This window comes from Bombus vancouverensis, chromosome 1 (assembly GCF_051014615.1).
Source record: "Bombus vancouverensis nearcticus chromosome 1, iyBomVanc1_principal, whole genome shotgun sequence".
NCBI lineage: Eukaryota > Metazoa > Arthropoda > Insecta > Hymenoptera > Apidae > Bombus > Bombus vancouverensis.
The window spans coordinates 13,548,795-13,565,961 of NC_134911.1; positions in this window are offsets into that span (position 1 = coordinate 13,548,795).

Sequence of the window (17,167 nt, forward strand, 5' to 3'; positions counted from 1 at the left end):
TTTCGCGAGGGTAAAACGCGAATTTAATGCCCATAAAAAATGTCCTCCTATAAGCGGCACATACATTACACGTTTAACGATATTTATAACAACGCGAACTCACAAATAGATGCGTACGCGAAATATCGAGAACAAAGTTGCAATGTCATTATCGTAGATCGGGGAACTTCATTTCTTTGCTACCTTCTCTTTTTTATGGTATAAATCCTTCAAAAGGTTCGTTTAATCTTCATCGCTACGAGTACTGGCACATCGCATACTTTCCCATAAGGCTTTCGTAAATCCCTCCTGAAGGGAAAAGATGGATCTCCCATTAAGCAAAACGCCGAACAAATAAGGATTTTCCCTTGAAACGTGGTACCCTTAGGCTTTATCGAAGACTAGACGAGATTTGAGGAGGCGAGGCGGAACACTCCGATGATGTAGCTTATTTTATTCGCATGGGAATGTTACTTATGTAAGAATATATAGACGCAATCGGTGATCGCGTTCCAATGTTTGCTTTCGTACGGATAATCAGCTTCGAAGATATGCATACAAAATAACGTATAATACATAGATATATACTATACATACATGATAATAATAGTATCTAGCAGTTTGAACATTTTCTCCTATAATTTTACAGTTATTTTTATGATTATTCTTACTTGCAAAATAAATGTTCAAAGTAGAAAGACGGGCGGCTTGTTAATGTTCGTTGTTCATTAAAATTTACTTCGCCCAGTCCGTCGAGTTTCTCGTGAAAATGATGAAAGCAACTCGAACGATTTTGAAAAAGATAGCCGTCGTTTAAAAAGGAGCGACATTTTGTTAATTGCGGTTCTTCGTTAGAATAAATTATTCTCCGCTCTTTCTGCGCACCACCCTTCGTGCCAGCCGCACTTTCCTTTTGTTCCGCGTTCCAGAGATCCCCTTTGACAAAGATAACGAGGCTGCTCGAAAGGCATTCGAAAGCTAAATGCAGAAACGCCATATTTCAGGGCAGCGCGGCGGTTGCACTACCCTTCTTCTTATAGGGTGGTGACCTCTTTCAAAACTGAATTCTGTCTGCCACCCCTTTTCGCGTATGCTCTGTCCGCTTCTTCGACCAAAGCCTGGAAGATCGAGCCTCGTCGAGCTTCGTCAAGCCTTCGCTTCCACAAAAGGACGAAATTTAGTGTACACAATTTTAGCATGTATATTTATGCATAAGCTGCACCCGATGCTGCGAAGATCTTAAAGAACGGGCTGATGTCACGATGTACAAGTCGCGGACGAGCTACAGCTTTGATCAAATGCGGTTAAGTCACGAGACGCCGGAAACCGTAAAACGTAAAACGAATTTACCCACGTTTCTTTCGTTTTTTAATACTTGTCAACCGAATGAAGCGATATTTCGTCTCAAATTCAATCTCGTACCTACAATCTTTCGTTAAGTCGTTGTAACATAAACCGGCTAAGCGTTTCCATGTCGCCACCCCCTCGGATTAACATTTTTACCGCTCGACTTTATACATTGTAAGGCTTTCACCGCTCCTCTTTTATTAATAATGATAGAAGATCTTTATTAAAATTATAAGGCGGAGTACTGAAGTACGTATCACTTTAACTACGAATAATCATTTTACGCGTTAAACTTACCACCCGCTACATAAAATGTTAAACGCTCTCTTCCACCATTTCAATTTATCTCTTTCTTTCGTCACCCGGTCGTCATCCTGCTAACAAGTTGGTTGCGAAGTCGCGTCTAACTTGATTAATGGAATACTCGCCTCGTACTTACGTAATAACTGAAGCTTCCCCGTCCTTTAACCATATGCTTCACCCGCCACTTCTCATGTCAGTGGTAATCGTGTCGAAAGTTTTCAGAGGCAAATTAGGCGACGCCTTAATGACAGCGTACCGGGTATCGACTCGTACTAGACGGGCACCTGCAACGCGATCATGGTCCCGTGTGCAAACCGTTCGCCGATAAGATACATTTAATCCGCTCTTCGCATCTGGCAAAATGGAATCTCGATAATACTTCCGTAATATCGGAAAGGGCGTCATTAAGGACTGCGCAAACTTTAGGTAGCCGCGAACTTCGCCGTCTACTAAATCAGGTCGCAGCTACTTAAGAGATTGGTCCTTTTGCTGCGAAATCCGCGAAATATTTAAAGCTCGAGAAATATAGGGACTAGTTAGCGACCTTGAGTCCCGAGCTTTGCCGGAGCTTTCGGGCGCAGATGCCGTGGAGTAATCGAAGCAGCTCCCGCGGCAGTCGACCACCGATTTTCCACCCCCACCCCGTTATAGCCCCGGTATTTCTCGTTAAATTTAAATTCAGATAAATTAAAGGAGGCGGCGCCTCGTGGAAAAATAAGATTGGAGCCACGACGTAGGCGGGTATATCGAAGCTCTTCTCCTTCGTGTCTGCTTCTTCTATTTCCCCCCCTTGTTCCCTCCGTTTGCCTTTCCAACCCCCTTTTTCTTCCCGTCGACGTTCTCCGTCGAGACGAGAGCCGGCAAAACGGGCGAGCTCAAGAGGGTGGGAGTTCAGATACAAGGGGGTATTTTTAACAGAGTTGGGGCAAGGATTTGCATAGACAATAAGGAAGGCGCGATATATTGCTGGAACTTTTAACGCGCAACCCTCCCTTCTGAGTCTGGCCCGCGGTATGAATAAGTCGTAAATAATTTTCCATTCGACTTTCTCTCTCGTCGCGGTGCAGCACGCGAGAAGGTTCCTTGCCAAAAAGAACACTCGACAAAGGCGAGAACCGTTTTCTCTGGTTCGAGTTTTAGGTTGGTCTTACATAGGCTGGGGAGGCAAGACCGGCTTCCAAAGACATTTCACTTTTCATTAAGAGATATGGCGGGTATTAGTGTCTGAACTGTGATAAAGTACCACATGAAGAACGAGCAACCTTTTTCGAAGTGTTTATCAGCTTCGAGGTGCTATGGTTTAAAATGTGTGTGCGTTTGTGAAACGTTTATATTATCGGATATTTGTTTTTCCCCTTTTTGTCTTGAAATTAAAAAACAATGGAATTTGAGCCGACAATTTCCGGGGCCTTTATTCCGATGAAATTCATATTATATGAAACTTCTTGTCAAAAACACGTAAAACCTTTCAGTATTCTCTTTCAATTAATATATGAATGTAAATAATGAAACTTTATATAAGGAACGTTATAAATAAGGAAACGATATCAATATCAAAATATAACAAACAAAAGAGAAAATAACAATAGTTTGCTTGCTTTACAAAGCACATGCTCCCTCTAGTGGTGAACGTAGAAGTCAGACTCGAATCTGTATCTCGACTAACCAGTCGGCTCGAGAAACGTGAAGGAATAATACCGAGACCAACGGAGGGTTGTTTCGAGCTATCCCCTCGTAGTTGAGCGCTTTTTACCAGGGTGGCGCCACAATCCACGAGCTTCCAACCCCAATTTGTTCGTCGATAACCCCCTTCAGTAGCTAAGAATACAAAGGACCGGAGACGTCCTTAAGACTGCCGGTATACGTGTTTCAAATCGAAGCTACCTCGAGATAAGGAACAAGCAACAAACGCGCAAGCAGGTCGATTGAATTTATCGGAGTCATAGAGAACCAGAGCGAAACAAAGCGAGACGAATCCCACGAGATTTAGAACTCTGCTTTTTCATTATCATTCTGATGCATATTTAAATCTCTCTCGGTGCATGCAGATCGAGGGTAAAAATAGGTTACTCAGCCGGTCTTTTACGATTCCACTGCCAGCGGGTAAGTCGGTACGTGTAATTAATGGAAACTTTTCGTGTGCCAACCCATTCGATACGGTTCACTCGTTGAAAATAACCGGGTACCACACGGTTGAATTAGAGTATCGCTAATAATGTCTTATTCTTGCGGTTCGGTTACTTTCTACCGACAGTTATCATCGGTCACGTTTCGTTCCATTCACTGGAGACCATTTGAAATTGCCTTAGTGTCGTAATTGCTGCAAATATCCAATTAAGTGTACGTGTTTTCATTACATGTAGATAAACATATGAGATATTACAGTAATAAGAAATCTTGTATTTACTTTGCATTAAGCACACATTTTTAACGTAGATCTTTATTTTTAACTCTTATTTTAATATAGCTAGGCTACAATCTTTTAACGATATTCCTACTAAACTGCTAACATCCAGATTGGTGAATATCCTGAATTTCTAGAATACTAGAATCTAAAAGTAAATCGCAAAAGGTATTATAATATATGTTCAATGAACTATTTTAAATCGGCAGCGTAGAGCGTGGTCGTACCGAGGAATATCAGATAGGTTATCGAGAACCGGAGCAATATTCCCGCAAATACGCTCAAAGGAGCTATCGATCTCGGTGGGTCTTGACACTGGCACATCGGCAAATTTGCCAAGAGACGAAGAGGACAAGTCGCGAGAACACCGTCATTACTCAAATTCTCATTAGCAACGCTAGAACCGAGCCAGCCAGCGAGTTTACTAATTAACGCAGTCGGGATGGTCCCTTAATATTAGAAGGAGGATCTCGGGAGAGCAAAGACGCGACAGTAGGATATATTGCTGTCGGTTTTCATTAGCGACACGTATAAATGCCCGATCGACACGCTCGATCGATGCTTCTTGCGATTCCATCTTCCCTTTACGATCAAATATCATCAAATTTATCCATAATCCGTGATATATCGTGGCTAATAAATAATTGGTAATAAATATTTGTTTTCCTAGAATAAATCTCGAATAAATCTTCGCGATTCGAAGGATGATTGTGAAACGGAATGATTTCAGGATAGAACAAATCAGCCGCTATACGAACAAGAATATAAACTTTAGAGATCCGCCCCTTCGTGAATACGTCTCATTACCCTTTCATAAGATGTCAAGGTGGCACATTTCAGTAACGTGCAGTGAAAGTTCCATTCTGCGTGTCGTAATATCATGACAACGCGAGATACGTTCGTTTTTACGAATCATTTCAACCATACAATAAGACGAGCAGCCTGAATGAAAATGTTTTCCTTTCGTTTTTCAAAATATCCATACCGTATGTTGTAAAATGACGCTTCTTTAAAATTACACTGACTACGGACAAGTTACTGGCTAGGGACTTTTAACGTAGAAAGATTCGTCAAATTTTAAGAACCCTGACAAAAATGTTCATGACAAACATTAATTAATAGTCAAGCCACTGTTGCAAGAAGCGTAAGTCAAGTTGCTTTCGGTTCACTTCAAGGAAAAATGGAATTAATCTCGCGCCCCATGACTATGGGGGTACGCAACCTCAAAGAAGCGTAGCATGCCACGGGGGTGTATCTCTCTTTTCCTGTCAACTCTACAATGTCGGAGGCATGTATACTATGCCGTAAAGATCGCGCCACCCAAAGGATCCTCAAGAATAGAGTATTGCTTTCCAGATATCCTATACTCGTAAAATAGCCTTAATGTACCCCGTTCGCGACCGGTGTTATCGATCCTTGCTCTTCGGGGCCTATGTGAACACATGTATACGCGCACACACGCACGAGTAACGGTACACCAGCGCAGGGTAACCCGAGAGACTGCACGTCGTACATACCATACAGTGGAATTGTATCAGCACCTCTTATGAAAGTCTACCTTTTCATCGTACCTCACAGGGGAGACTCGGCGCTACCGTAAACAGCCTTGAGAAGTCCTTCGAAAGGTTGCAGATGCTCCTGCGACTAACTATATTTGAATTGGTTGAGAGGTTAAAATATTACAGTGGCGCAATATGTATCTTCCAACGGAGTTGAATGTAGAGTTGGAACTCGAAGGATTCAAGGGCAACAGCTATAGCGAGAAATATCAAAACGAATGTCGACAGATCATTGACAAATTGTCTTAGGAATCGATAAGAAATCGAACGTTTTCGAGAAGTGAATTCCTGTAAAATTGGAGGTTATATAAACTACATAAATTCTTATGTAATTCCTATATGAATTTTTCATGTTGCATGGTTTAAAATATCGGTCTGCTGCGATATTAAATATTCGCTAGTGTACGATAAATAAAATGAAGTCGTTCGAGAAATAGCTCAGAAAATGCTTCTGGATGTCATACCCAGATAAAGTGGCAAAAAAGGAATCAAGTATCCAGATCGTGAACGTACGTAATTAATTTACGTTCTTCTCGCAGAATGGAACATAATTTTCGAGTGACATGCTAAATGCGCCCGCTATTATAAATGTATCTTCCTCGGTAAGGTACGAGGTTCTAGACATTTGAATAGCGTCATGAACACCCCCGTGGGACTACGTGTGGTGTTTTTCACGACGTGATGTAGCGCTTGACTGAAAAATTCCCAGCTCGGTTCACTATTTTTTCCATTCATCGCGCTCTATTTTTCTCTCTCGTTGTTTCGGCGTTGTTCCTTCTTCGCTGCGAGGCGAATGATTAACGATCCGCGACAGGGAAAAGAAGCAGACGAATAAAAGTGCACGTCCCCCCGTGGAATTTCGCTGTTTCGCGTGCGTCTGACATGTTTCTACCGTGTTTGCCAGACTATTAATGCCCGCCGCGAAATAATAACGATATAAATCATCCGTCTTGGCCGGAGGTGTGGTCGAAGATCAATTTATCGTCGCGCAATGGAATCGATAAACGATATCCAGTCTTTCGATCTGTGACAATCGACGGTGAAAAGCTTCTTCCCTGTAATGGAAATTCCTTGTAGAATTCCATGATAAATCTATTCTGCATCGCAAATATCGTTCCCTTTGTTTCTTTTTTAAAATACTAGAAACTGATTCTACCCAAAGGCAGGTCTACCAAATATCCTGCCTTCCTTACTGCGGACAGATTTATTTTACATCTTTTTGCGGCCCGCGCAAAAACGTGTTTACGTTTATCGTTGTCAGCGACGCCCCCAGCACGTTTTACGAGATGTATGTCGCAGTTGTAAAGCGTAAGCTACAAATATGCAGGTAAACGCACGACGCGTTTTACGCTGAAAAAAATTGTTGTTTGACTACGCTGTGATTTCCATAAAGGCGAATAATTTCAATGAAGGTCTGTTTCGAAAAGATTACGTTTCTCTTTAGGATAATCTGGATGCTACAATATTCCTATATATGTCAGAATGTTACCAGCTCATTGAACTTTGACCAAAATTTCCTGACCAGTTCTCGTACCTCCAGATTGGTATTTCTCAAGTCGATGCATTTAACCAAAGATAATCCATTAATCATCCGAAACCACCGGATGAGCTTCATCGTTGAAACATATTCACGGTTGACGAGCCGAACACCGCTATCAAGATTTCTCCTCTATCCTCGAATTAAAGGATCGTTTAGCCGGCTAATTAAGCCACACTTCGATTTAATCGTAAACCAGCCGTGCCTTGATCTGATAATAAATAAAGCAGAAATAAACGTCAACGACGATTTCATGAATCACTTCGCACGAGGACATTATTATCATTGAACGATGCTGAAATTAATGAGAGTTTGCCAGGGGTGAACAATTTAGCCACGATTTTACGCTGCATATCATATTTTATATGTTGTCGTTAAATATTCATCGTGGCCACTGGATGGCGAACGATGTCTGCAGGCAGTCTAGTGGCGAAGGATCGAAGCGGTTGGTCCGCTTGAAAATCATTAGGCTAGGGCCATTGATAACGGCAGCCCGTTAGCAATGGCGTTGCGGAAGGAAGATAGCAGCCGCGACTCTTTAGCGCCAGAGGACAGAACGGAAAACGGGGAGAAAAGCACCCTTCGGTCCTCGCACCTCCCCTTTTTTCAAGATAAAACGTACAACCCGCATCAAAGTATCCAGTCCTTTTTACGACGCGTTCTTTTTTAAGCGTTTCAAATGCCACGCTACCACTGCATAGCACAGTCGCGAATCGAGAAAAGCTCGCTCTTTTTTCAGATCCTTTCTCGCGTTACTCTGTTCACCCCCTCGCCCTCTGTCTTACTCTGTGTCGAAATCTCCAGTTCGCTTTCCTACGAGTCTCTTTCCGCTTAGCTTTCCTTCTTCATCCTCTCTTCATCCCTCTTGCTCAATCTGCTTTCCTCTCTCTCTCTCTCTCTCTCTCTCTCTCTCTCTCTGTTTCTCTCTCTCTTTACTTTGCCAGGCTGATCTCAACAGTTTTAATGGCACGAACGAAATGACGCATTGCAGAATTTAAGCCTGCTTTCTCTCCCTCTGTGAACCTCCGTGCTCTTAACGAGTAATTACTACGTTCGTTGTATGTAAGCGGGAAGAAAACGCTAAATGGACTCGCTGCGTGTGCCTTTGAAAGGGATTTATTGTTAGCCGTAAATACTACGTCTAGCTCGCAGCACGAGAACGTATACGCACGCGTGTGTCGCGCCCTGTGTTCTACAATAGATCGGTTTTTAAAGGTCCGAAAAATCTGACCACTGCAGCCTGTTTCCCGCTTATTCACACGATAATGAATACGGACGAACGGATTATGGAATTCTACACATTCTAACGAATAACGAGATATTTTTATTCCCTATTATTCCAAGTAAAGCTGCGAAACCGGCTCAGTTTGTAAAATTTTTGCACGCAATTATAGCCCCATTTCCAATCAGTCGATGGATCGATATTCTCGACGTAATAACACGCAATTCGCAAACAGGTGTTGTTCGATGCAGCGGGACCATGTGACGCAACGTTGCTCCAACGATCAAAAAATCAGTCGACCGGAATGCTAACGGACCGCGACGAAATTGTGGCATCGAATGCGATATTGGAAGGAGTTGGTCGATACAATAGGTACATTTAGTGGAATTGTTACGGGTGAGGGAGGGAGAGGCAGGTAAATAGGAAGGAAGAGACAGCAGATGAGAGGGCAGAGAGAGAGAGAGGGCAGGGCGAGAGTGGAATACGAGGATTGTGCTAGTCCACCGGAGGGTGCTGGCAACCAATAGGGGTTGCATAATTCATAGCCTTGGCTACACCCGTACCGGAATTGCGCTCCGTTCGTTGTGTGTTTGCGTAGTGTCAGAACAATATCGCCATGCGAAAGTTCCGCGGTGCCGAGAATGCGATTTACGTCTAAATTGCCAAGGTTACAGCGTGGTTACCGCAGCTTACGCGCACGCTTTTACCCTCGTACACGGGCGCGCATTGCCACGAGCGAATTCAAAATTGTAATGTATGCATTCACGTAACACCTAGACGTAACGCCAGTGAAACAAAATCGGTGGATTTATGAATTTATGGAAGTAGAGCGGCGGGTACCTTGATATCCGTGGATCTCGTTGGGCGGTGAATATCCGTTCGATGAAACGATCGCCTCGGTTCGTGGGAAACTTGCGAAGAAAAGCAAAGAGAGAAATCGCGTGCGCGCAAGCTGTTGCTTAAAAACGTACGTCGCGCTAAAAGAGAAGGAAGTTACAAAGTAGAAGGTAGCGCGATTAAAATACCGAGGGATATTTTTTAAAATAGACCGCGGTCGCGCAACGTCTGCGGCAGCATTAGCGGAAAACTTTCGTCCCCCTTTATGCCGCATTTTCCCGGATAAATCCATTCCGTGGTCAGGTTTCGCTTTCATCTGTATGTCGAGAGGATAATGGCTGTATTCCCAAACGGCCGTGGCGGCGAGAGGTTCGCTAAGAGAGCGAGAAAGGGAGGCAAAGCCCGTCTCGCAGACAGAACGATGCAGGGATGAAAGAGCATGGGCTGGTCGGTCTAAATCTTTTACACCAGATGGGAAGATGATCAAAGGATACCTTCGTCCACGTACACTTGTACCGCGCAACGAGTGGCGAACCTCTGAATGTGATAAATGTTGACCCGTGGCCAAGAAACGATACCTCTCCTCTCTCTAAGATCTTGTTCCCTTCCACGACAAGGAATATTCGTCCGTGTCCGTTAGTAGAGAAGGAAAAGAAAGAGACGTTCTACTTGTTTGAGAAAGTATACATTCCAGGAAGTACCGTGCAACGTTGTTAATATCCATCTATTTCGGTAGCTACGGTTCTCTATGGGGAGAGATACGGGCCGTGCTTTGACTTTCTCTTTCGTATCTTATGAAAACACACGGTCGATGCCTGTGGGAACGAGCGATTTCGTGTTGGCTCAGGGAATTCGGACGCGTTTCCTGTAAATTTTCGCACCTGCAACTCCGACGAACATGTGCATCCTTTTTACCAAATTTTCAATGTACGTTTCGCGATATCTCTCTCGTAGTCCGCAAATCTCCCCAACGTTCCCAACAGAAATTTTTATCCAGCTCGTACGAGGAGCGTCCTTTTCATACCTCTTATCTTGTCGGCATGGAAATACGTATTTTCTGTTTGACCCGGCTCCTTTTTGCTTCTGTTTGCATAATACGACGACGTACGTGCGATTTCGTTCTTTTTTCTTTTGCTTCTTATTACTACGCGATGTTTCCTCGCGGAAAGAGGAAAGGAAACATCCAATAAGAATAAATCGTCAAAAGCAAGACCAGATGGTGGTTGACAGGGACGCGACGAAAACGAGATGGGATGGATAATCCCATGGGCCTTGACTCGTGTTAGAACCTACCCCAGTCGTATTTGTTTTTGGTTAACAAGTCCGTACGACGCGTATCCGGTCCGAAACCCTACTGATATATTGCCTGTTTGCCGATTATTTCCGCGTCGTCGTTCCGATCGATCTCGCTCGTCCGCTTCTTCCAGCACGAATTAGCCAGTTCAACTCCCGGATCGATAACGATATCGAATAGAATTTGACGAACAATAGGATCGTATTTAATACGTCGCTTTTATCGTCGGCGCGAAACGAAATACGAAGCACGGATATTTCTCCATTTCGCTTCATCGAATGACACGTCACGTGTGACACTTACTTCGAGAAAAATAACAGACTACTAAAAAACATCAAATATTCCAAGTTCAACGATTCGAGTTACGAACTCTTCCGTTTCCATTAACAATTTGAGCTTCTCTTCGTTTATCGTTTCTTTCTCGAAAGACGAAGGACCATCTCCAAGTTAACGATCCGTTTACCGATTTAAAATCGGGATTTTCGAATATGCAAACATCCATCTCTTAAATAGTCGTTGGTGATTTAACGAGACTCCCGGTTGTAACTACGTATCTTCCGAACGGAACTTCTCGGAAGTCGGTCCTCTGCAAGCAGCCCCCCGCTCTATCTTGCTTGGTACCCTTCGACCTTCTCCCTTTTGTTTTCGAGCCCAGCCGCGAAAGCAATAAAACCTTATTATACCCGGTTGGAATTTCAATGGCGCGGCGCGCTGCGCACTGCAAGGTGGACGTAGAAACGCGAGCCAGAAGGGGGTTGCGAGGAAAGTGATCGATGGGGACATACGTCAAGCTGGCGGGACGGACAACGCGTCGGGGCAGAGACAAGATGAGAAGGACGAGAAGGATGAGAATGGCAGAAGGAGAGGGAAGAGAGGGAGAAAAGGTGTGGGCGACTGGCGGATAGGACGAGAAGGGATGGCCGGGCTGCCAGGTGGCGAGACAACACCTAACGTGAATACAAATTACTCTCCTTGCGCTTCGGTTGCCAGCGCCACGGCGCTTCATCCCACGGCCTGACACTGCCAATCACGTCGGCCTTTCTGGATTAACGTCGACGACGAAGCGTCGTCAGAGTACGTAATTCGCGATGGATTATTGCGGGGACTCAATCTCGTTGTGACTCCCTTCTCCGCCCATGCTTTCACCCTTCGATCGACTCGATATGAAAACGCGTTATCTCTAACGGAAAACGCGGTTAGTTTGAGTAATGTTAATCTTGTTCTACCGTGGGATATTTATTTTTGCTTATGGGGGATTGTGATTGGTAGAATTCTACGTATCGTGAAATTGCGAGAAGCGTGTTTCCATCGGAAAAATGTTTCTAGTGTGAACCTATCATTTACTTGAATTAAAATATCCCGTCAAGTTCTTACGTTTCTTCACCTTAGTCAAGCCATTTTGCTTTCAAATCGCTTAACTAATCCGAACGAGGCTTAAGCGTAATAATCGCTGTTTCAGAATTTTACATACAAAGTTATTCAAGCAAGAATCGTATGATGTAGAATCAGTGAGAACAGAATTCTTTTTAGAAGAAAACGAAAAGCGATTAAATACATCATATTTTCAATGTTGCATATAAACGCTTCAGGAGTATCCGCGTTTTATGCGTTGCCACCACTTTTCTCCTAAATGCTGTGTCACACCTAAACCCAACGTAAGCCCGAGTCATCGATCACCGTTTGATTCAAACAAAATCCACCGCTCGGTCTACCCACCGTGCTCGACATTAGCTCGACAAGATTACCAACCGCGTAATCGTGTACCAGCATTGTGTTCGTCACGTTTTTCCACAAACGAAGCAAAGTAGATACGTGCTACCGGTGTAGGGGCATCGGACCCCGATTACGTGACCTGGCGAATAGAAATACTTATAGTCGGGATCAGGGTGACCCTATAAATCTGGCATCTCCCCGATCCGACAAATCCGGCGTTAATACGTCAAGAGGCTCGTGCCTGGTTCGTTAGCCGGTGTCGCTTATGCATACGTGACGCTCACTGAACGCAATAGTCGATCGGTAGACGCGCGTTCCATTGTTCGAGTGACTCCTGGCGTCGATCGGCCTCCGAACCACGGCCAATAATACGAATCCAAGCGCGCATCGAATGGCCCGGCACACGAAGATCCGACCATTGTGACGGTTTGTTTAGTGCGACATTAGAAATTTGTTTCCGCCGCGACAGCTGCAAGGGCAACGGGCATTGTGCGACGCGGCACTCGACAATGGAAACGCCTGGCATTCCCCGTGGTGTCCAATGAGAGCAGAACGAAGAGGGAAAATTTGTGGCCTCGCTCTGAAGGAAGAAAAGGAGCTGGGACGGAGGATAAATGCGCTGATCCGCCCACCAACAACCCCCGTTCGCGTGCGCGCTCCTCGTTTTCAACGTAGAGAACCATCGTGTACCACCTTCGAACGATTAACGTTTAAAAATTCAACCCCGTTGAAACTTCTCTCTTTTTTTTCACGTGATCGCCCAAGCTTTACCGCTTTCTCGAAAACACGTAGTATAGTGTATATACGTAGGTATGTATGAGTGCCTGCATTAACACGAGGAACAGATTAGCTTTCTTATCAACAAGGGAACAGCGACGTGATGGAAGATCCTCTCGCGAGATCTCCTCAAAAGCGTTGAGTTAGACTAGGCGGCCGATCGATACCGGTTATGGATGAGAATGACGCTTTAAGGACGGAGGAAATGATTTACAAGGGGGACGCGATCCAGATCAGATTTTTATACTCCCTTCCTGTGCGCCGTTCGCTGTGACTTATCGCACGAAATAGTCGCAAGGGCCGAGAGTCACGTAACGGTCGAACGACAAAATGGAACGATGTACGATCCGCGAGCTGAGACTTCGACCGGTCGCTTTTACGCTCTTTTTCCCTCCACAAGCCGTTACACGTTCCTTTAAATCGATCGATATTCCTTCGCTAACCTCTGACGTCGCCTCGTCTTCTACATTGTCGCACTCCGTACGTGTTCCTCCCTTCCCTCGCCGTCCTTCCACGGTCTTTCAAAAGGGCCCCTCTGTCCTCGTCGACTAGACGCTTTTCCAATTTTCCGTGGCGGCCACACGAACGGGCTGAAACAATTTAGGTAACGTGGAGTCTGATCGAATAATATGGAGACTTCAGACTCCGATATGGAGAGTGCATTCTCCTTTTACGATCGCGTTCCAAATAGGTTCACTCGAACGAGCATTGCGCCGCGAGACGATGGATTTTTCTCTCGGAAGTATGCCTCTCAAATACCCCTTTCCTTTTTACCTTCTCCCTAGTTGTCCCTCGAGAATAGCGACCAGAGTCTTCCATTTCGTCGACTATTCTTACGTACCGAAATAAGGATACTATCTTTCATCGATCCCTGTTGTTAACAAACTGCCGGTGTCAAACTGGAAATCTCGTTGAAAATCAGTTTAGAAGTTTCGAAAGAGAACATCGAGACCAGAATGTAGCGCCGATCGAGAATCTAGAACGTCCCAGGTACCAGTGTCCAGATGATTTGTGACAAACTGTATCGCTATAACGATCCCGAAGTGTCTGTCAGCTTTATGTACGACTGATACTCGTTGAACATTTATTACATCTGACAATTAAGAGTTAAGAATCGTTTGAAAAAGTCAACTCGGAAGAGAAAGCGCCATCGTTGGAACGTTCGATAGCTCGAAGCTTCGGTATAGTAACGTTTGTCAACGAGAGAAATCTTGATATCGGCAAAGTGACGCGTGGCCACGCAAAACGCAACTTTTGTCGCAGCGTTATCACGACACAGGTATTAATTGATATATGTAAATCACGACAATATCGATGAACGTAGCACGCAAAACAAACGCGTTCGCAACTTTGGCAGACGCGAATTCATCTCGATTGGAACCGTATTCTTTATCGATGGGAGCACGCTCGAGAAGCTATCATTATTTAAAGGCGATGCCATAAAATATATAGATAAAAGCATGGGCTGACGCGTTGTATCTGTGCGCGCCATCGAGATGTACTCCTGGACGTTAGGTATGCAATCCCTCCCTGGTGAAGGTGCGTTTCGCTTCATACTTTTAACGATGCCTTCTGTAATCAACCGACAGATATTTTCCTCCGTAAACACGATAAACAGTGGGGCAATATAAATCAGTGAGATCGATTAAACAGCGCGTCCGATCTTTCTATATATGGGATCGCGTTATAAATTCAAATCGAATTCGAAAGCAGACGTAATTGGTCGCTGTTCATTGGACTCGGTTGAAAGAACTCTTATGATAAATGTACTATCGAATGGTCGACTGAATCACGGGCAGCACTACAAAATCGCTTAACATGTATCCTTTATACATATATTCGAGATTGTTTCTTCTTTTTCTTAAGCAGAATATTTAATAACGTGGGACATTAAGTGGTTATTAAACGATCGTATGAATAATAACGAAGCAGAATCTGTTTCTCGTAAGCCTACGCGTTTATCATGGGAACCTTCGAAAAACGAATGGTCGTATTTCTGGACCGACGTATCTTCTTTCCAAACGCGTTCTCAGAGAAAGCAACGTCACCCTGTGGGAGGCGCGCGACTTTTATTCCGTATTTCCTACATGGTTCAACCCTCTCTGGTGCAACACGATATTCGGAATCTGCCGTTCATCTGGTCGCACACGTGACACGTATACTCGTTACATACGCGTTTGAACGATGTGTTCCTGTAATCTTACGCTAGAAACGTCGACGAGGTGTAGGTCTAGCCGACGCGTCGGTATTTTTTTTTTCTACGGCTGCCGCATCGGGAAAAGGGGTCCTTCGAAAGGGGCGCCACATTTTTTCACGCTCACGACCTTTTGACAGGCCCTGAAAAAATTATACGGAGGGGGTCGTGTAATTGTTGTGCTTAAATTAATGACAGACGTAGCCGAGAGTAAACCTCGACCAATACGAAATTAATTCTGTCCGTCGTTCGTTTATCATTCGTTCCCCTTTCTTCCACGAAGGACAAAGAAAAGGATAACAACGCGAATACTTGTGACAACGGTTCGTGACGATAAAGCACGATTAGCAATGCCAGTTGATCGAGCAAAGGGCGAACATGAACTAACGATCGCGACACGATACGACACGAACATGTCGGAATCGTCGATGGGAGTTTAGGCCAATGAAATTATATGAACCGTCACCGAGGTGTGTATGTCTGACGGGCTGGCGCAACGTTACATTAGCCAGAGGCGTGTCATGATGAGACAATGAATTCAAGATCACGTCTCGTGCCGGTGGTGGGAGGCGCGAACTTAAACCGAGTTACGAAATTAAGTAATTTATATTTATGTATTCACCGAGTGTAACAAGATAGGCGCGCATTGCCGCGTCAACTAGCTCGCTCGCTCACACGAGCGCGACGAAACGCCGTGCCACGTCGCGTTGTCGCTTCGGTATATACAGGAAAACAAGCGGCCAACTAGCACTCCGGCACTCGGCCCTTTTCTGTTTTACACCGACCCGCAATTTGAGAGAGCCAGGGTCCCTTTAATCAAAGAACTCGCGGACCATGGAAACATCGTTTTGATGCTGTGTCAATTATCTCAATCCTTTAAACCGAGACGCGTATGTTTTTCCTCTCCCCTCTCACGCCCATTTCTGTCCTTGTTTACGATTACTTTTTATATTTCGCTCTTAATACAGGCGAATTTTTCGAGTTGTTTCAAAGAGAATCCGGTAGTAAGAGAAATTTATATTTTATTCATTTCACTGGATTATCGTTATATCGTCGGATCGATATTGAAATTTCACGGTTCGTGGAATTTTATTCGCTTATTGGTCGATTTTCATTAATACGTTTCCTGCTTTTTCGAGAATACCTCCTTTCGTTGATTCAATTTCGCTTTTGTGGCCCACATCCGATTCGTCTCGTTTCATCTCATCGAGTCAGGCCCACATCCGTGTTACCGATTTAACTCGGTTCGTAAGTAAACAAAGCTAATTAAATTGACTTCTAAATTCACCGGGATATTCCGCGATTCATCCGACTTAATTGATTTCATCGAAACCAAACCTGTACCTCGAATTTTCCAGTAAAATTACTTCCTTTTTGCTTTGAAAAGCAAATACGAAAGATAATAACGATTTATTATAAAACCACAAAGAATTAATCTTTCAGCCGTGACAGTCTTCGTCCAAGATTCTACGCGAAAGGCTTGTTAATCATTTAGTTCAGTACATTTAATAAGCGAGCTCTCCACTGTCTAACCAGCGAACCCCATTTGTCTTCTGGTCCGCGAGACGATGAACAATTAGGACAGAGCCACAAAGCAGTCGTCCCTTTGCTTTCCCGTTTGCTTTTTTTTTCCTTTCTTCGACGAAGCGTAAGCGTGGCGAGCGTGGTCCCACGGGTAACCTATCGCGGGGAGCCGAAGTGAGAAATTCGCCGTCGTTCGTCACGCGGTGACATCCCCATCCGTGTGGTACCACCGGTAGAGATCTGCTCGACTCTGTTCCTCCTCTGGGGGAAAATGCGGAAATACCCTTGTCATCTCTTTCTCTTTTCCTGACTGCCGAGACGTAGCTATTGCCTTTTGGTTGCCGCGTCGAAATTGCGTGTCAGCCACGAAAAGCCACGTGGTAATTGCTCCTGCAAAGAGCAAAAACAAAAGGGGAGGCGTGAAACGTGCGTTCAGTGAGAAGGGACCGACTGGTGGATCGTTTTCTCAATAGGTGG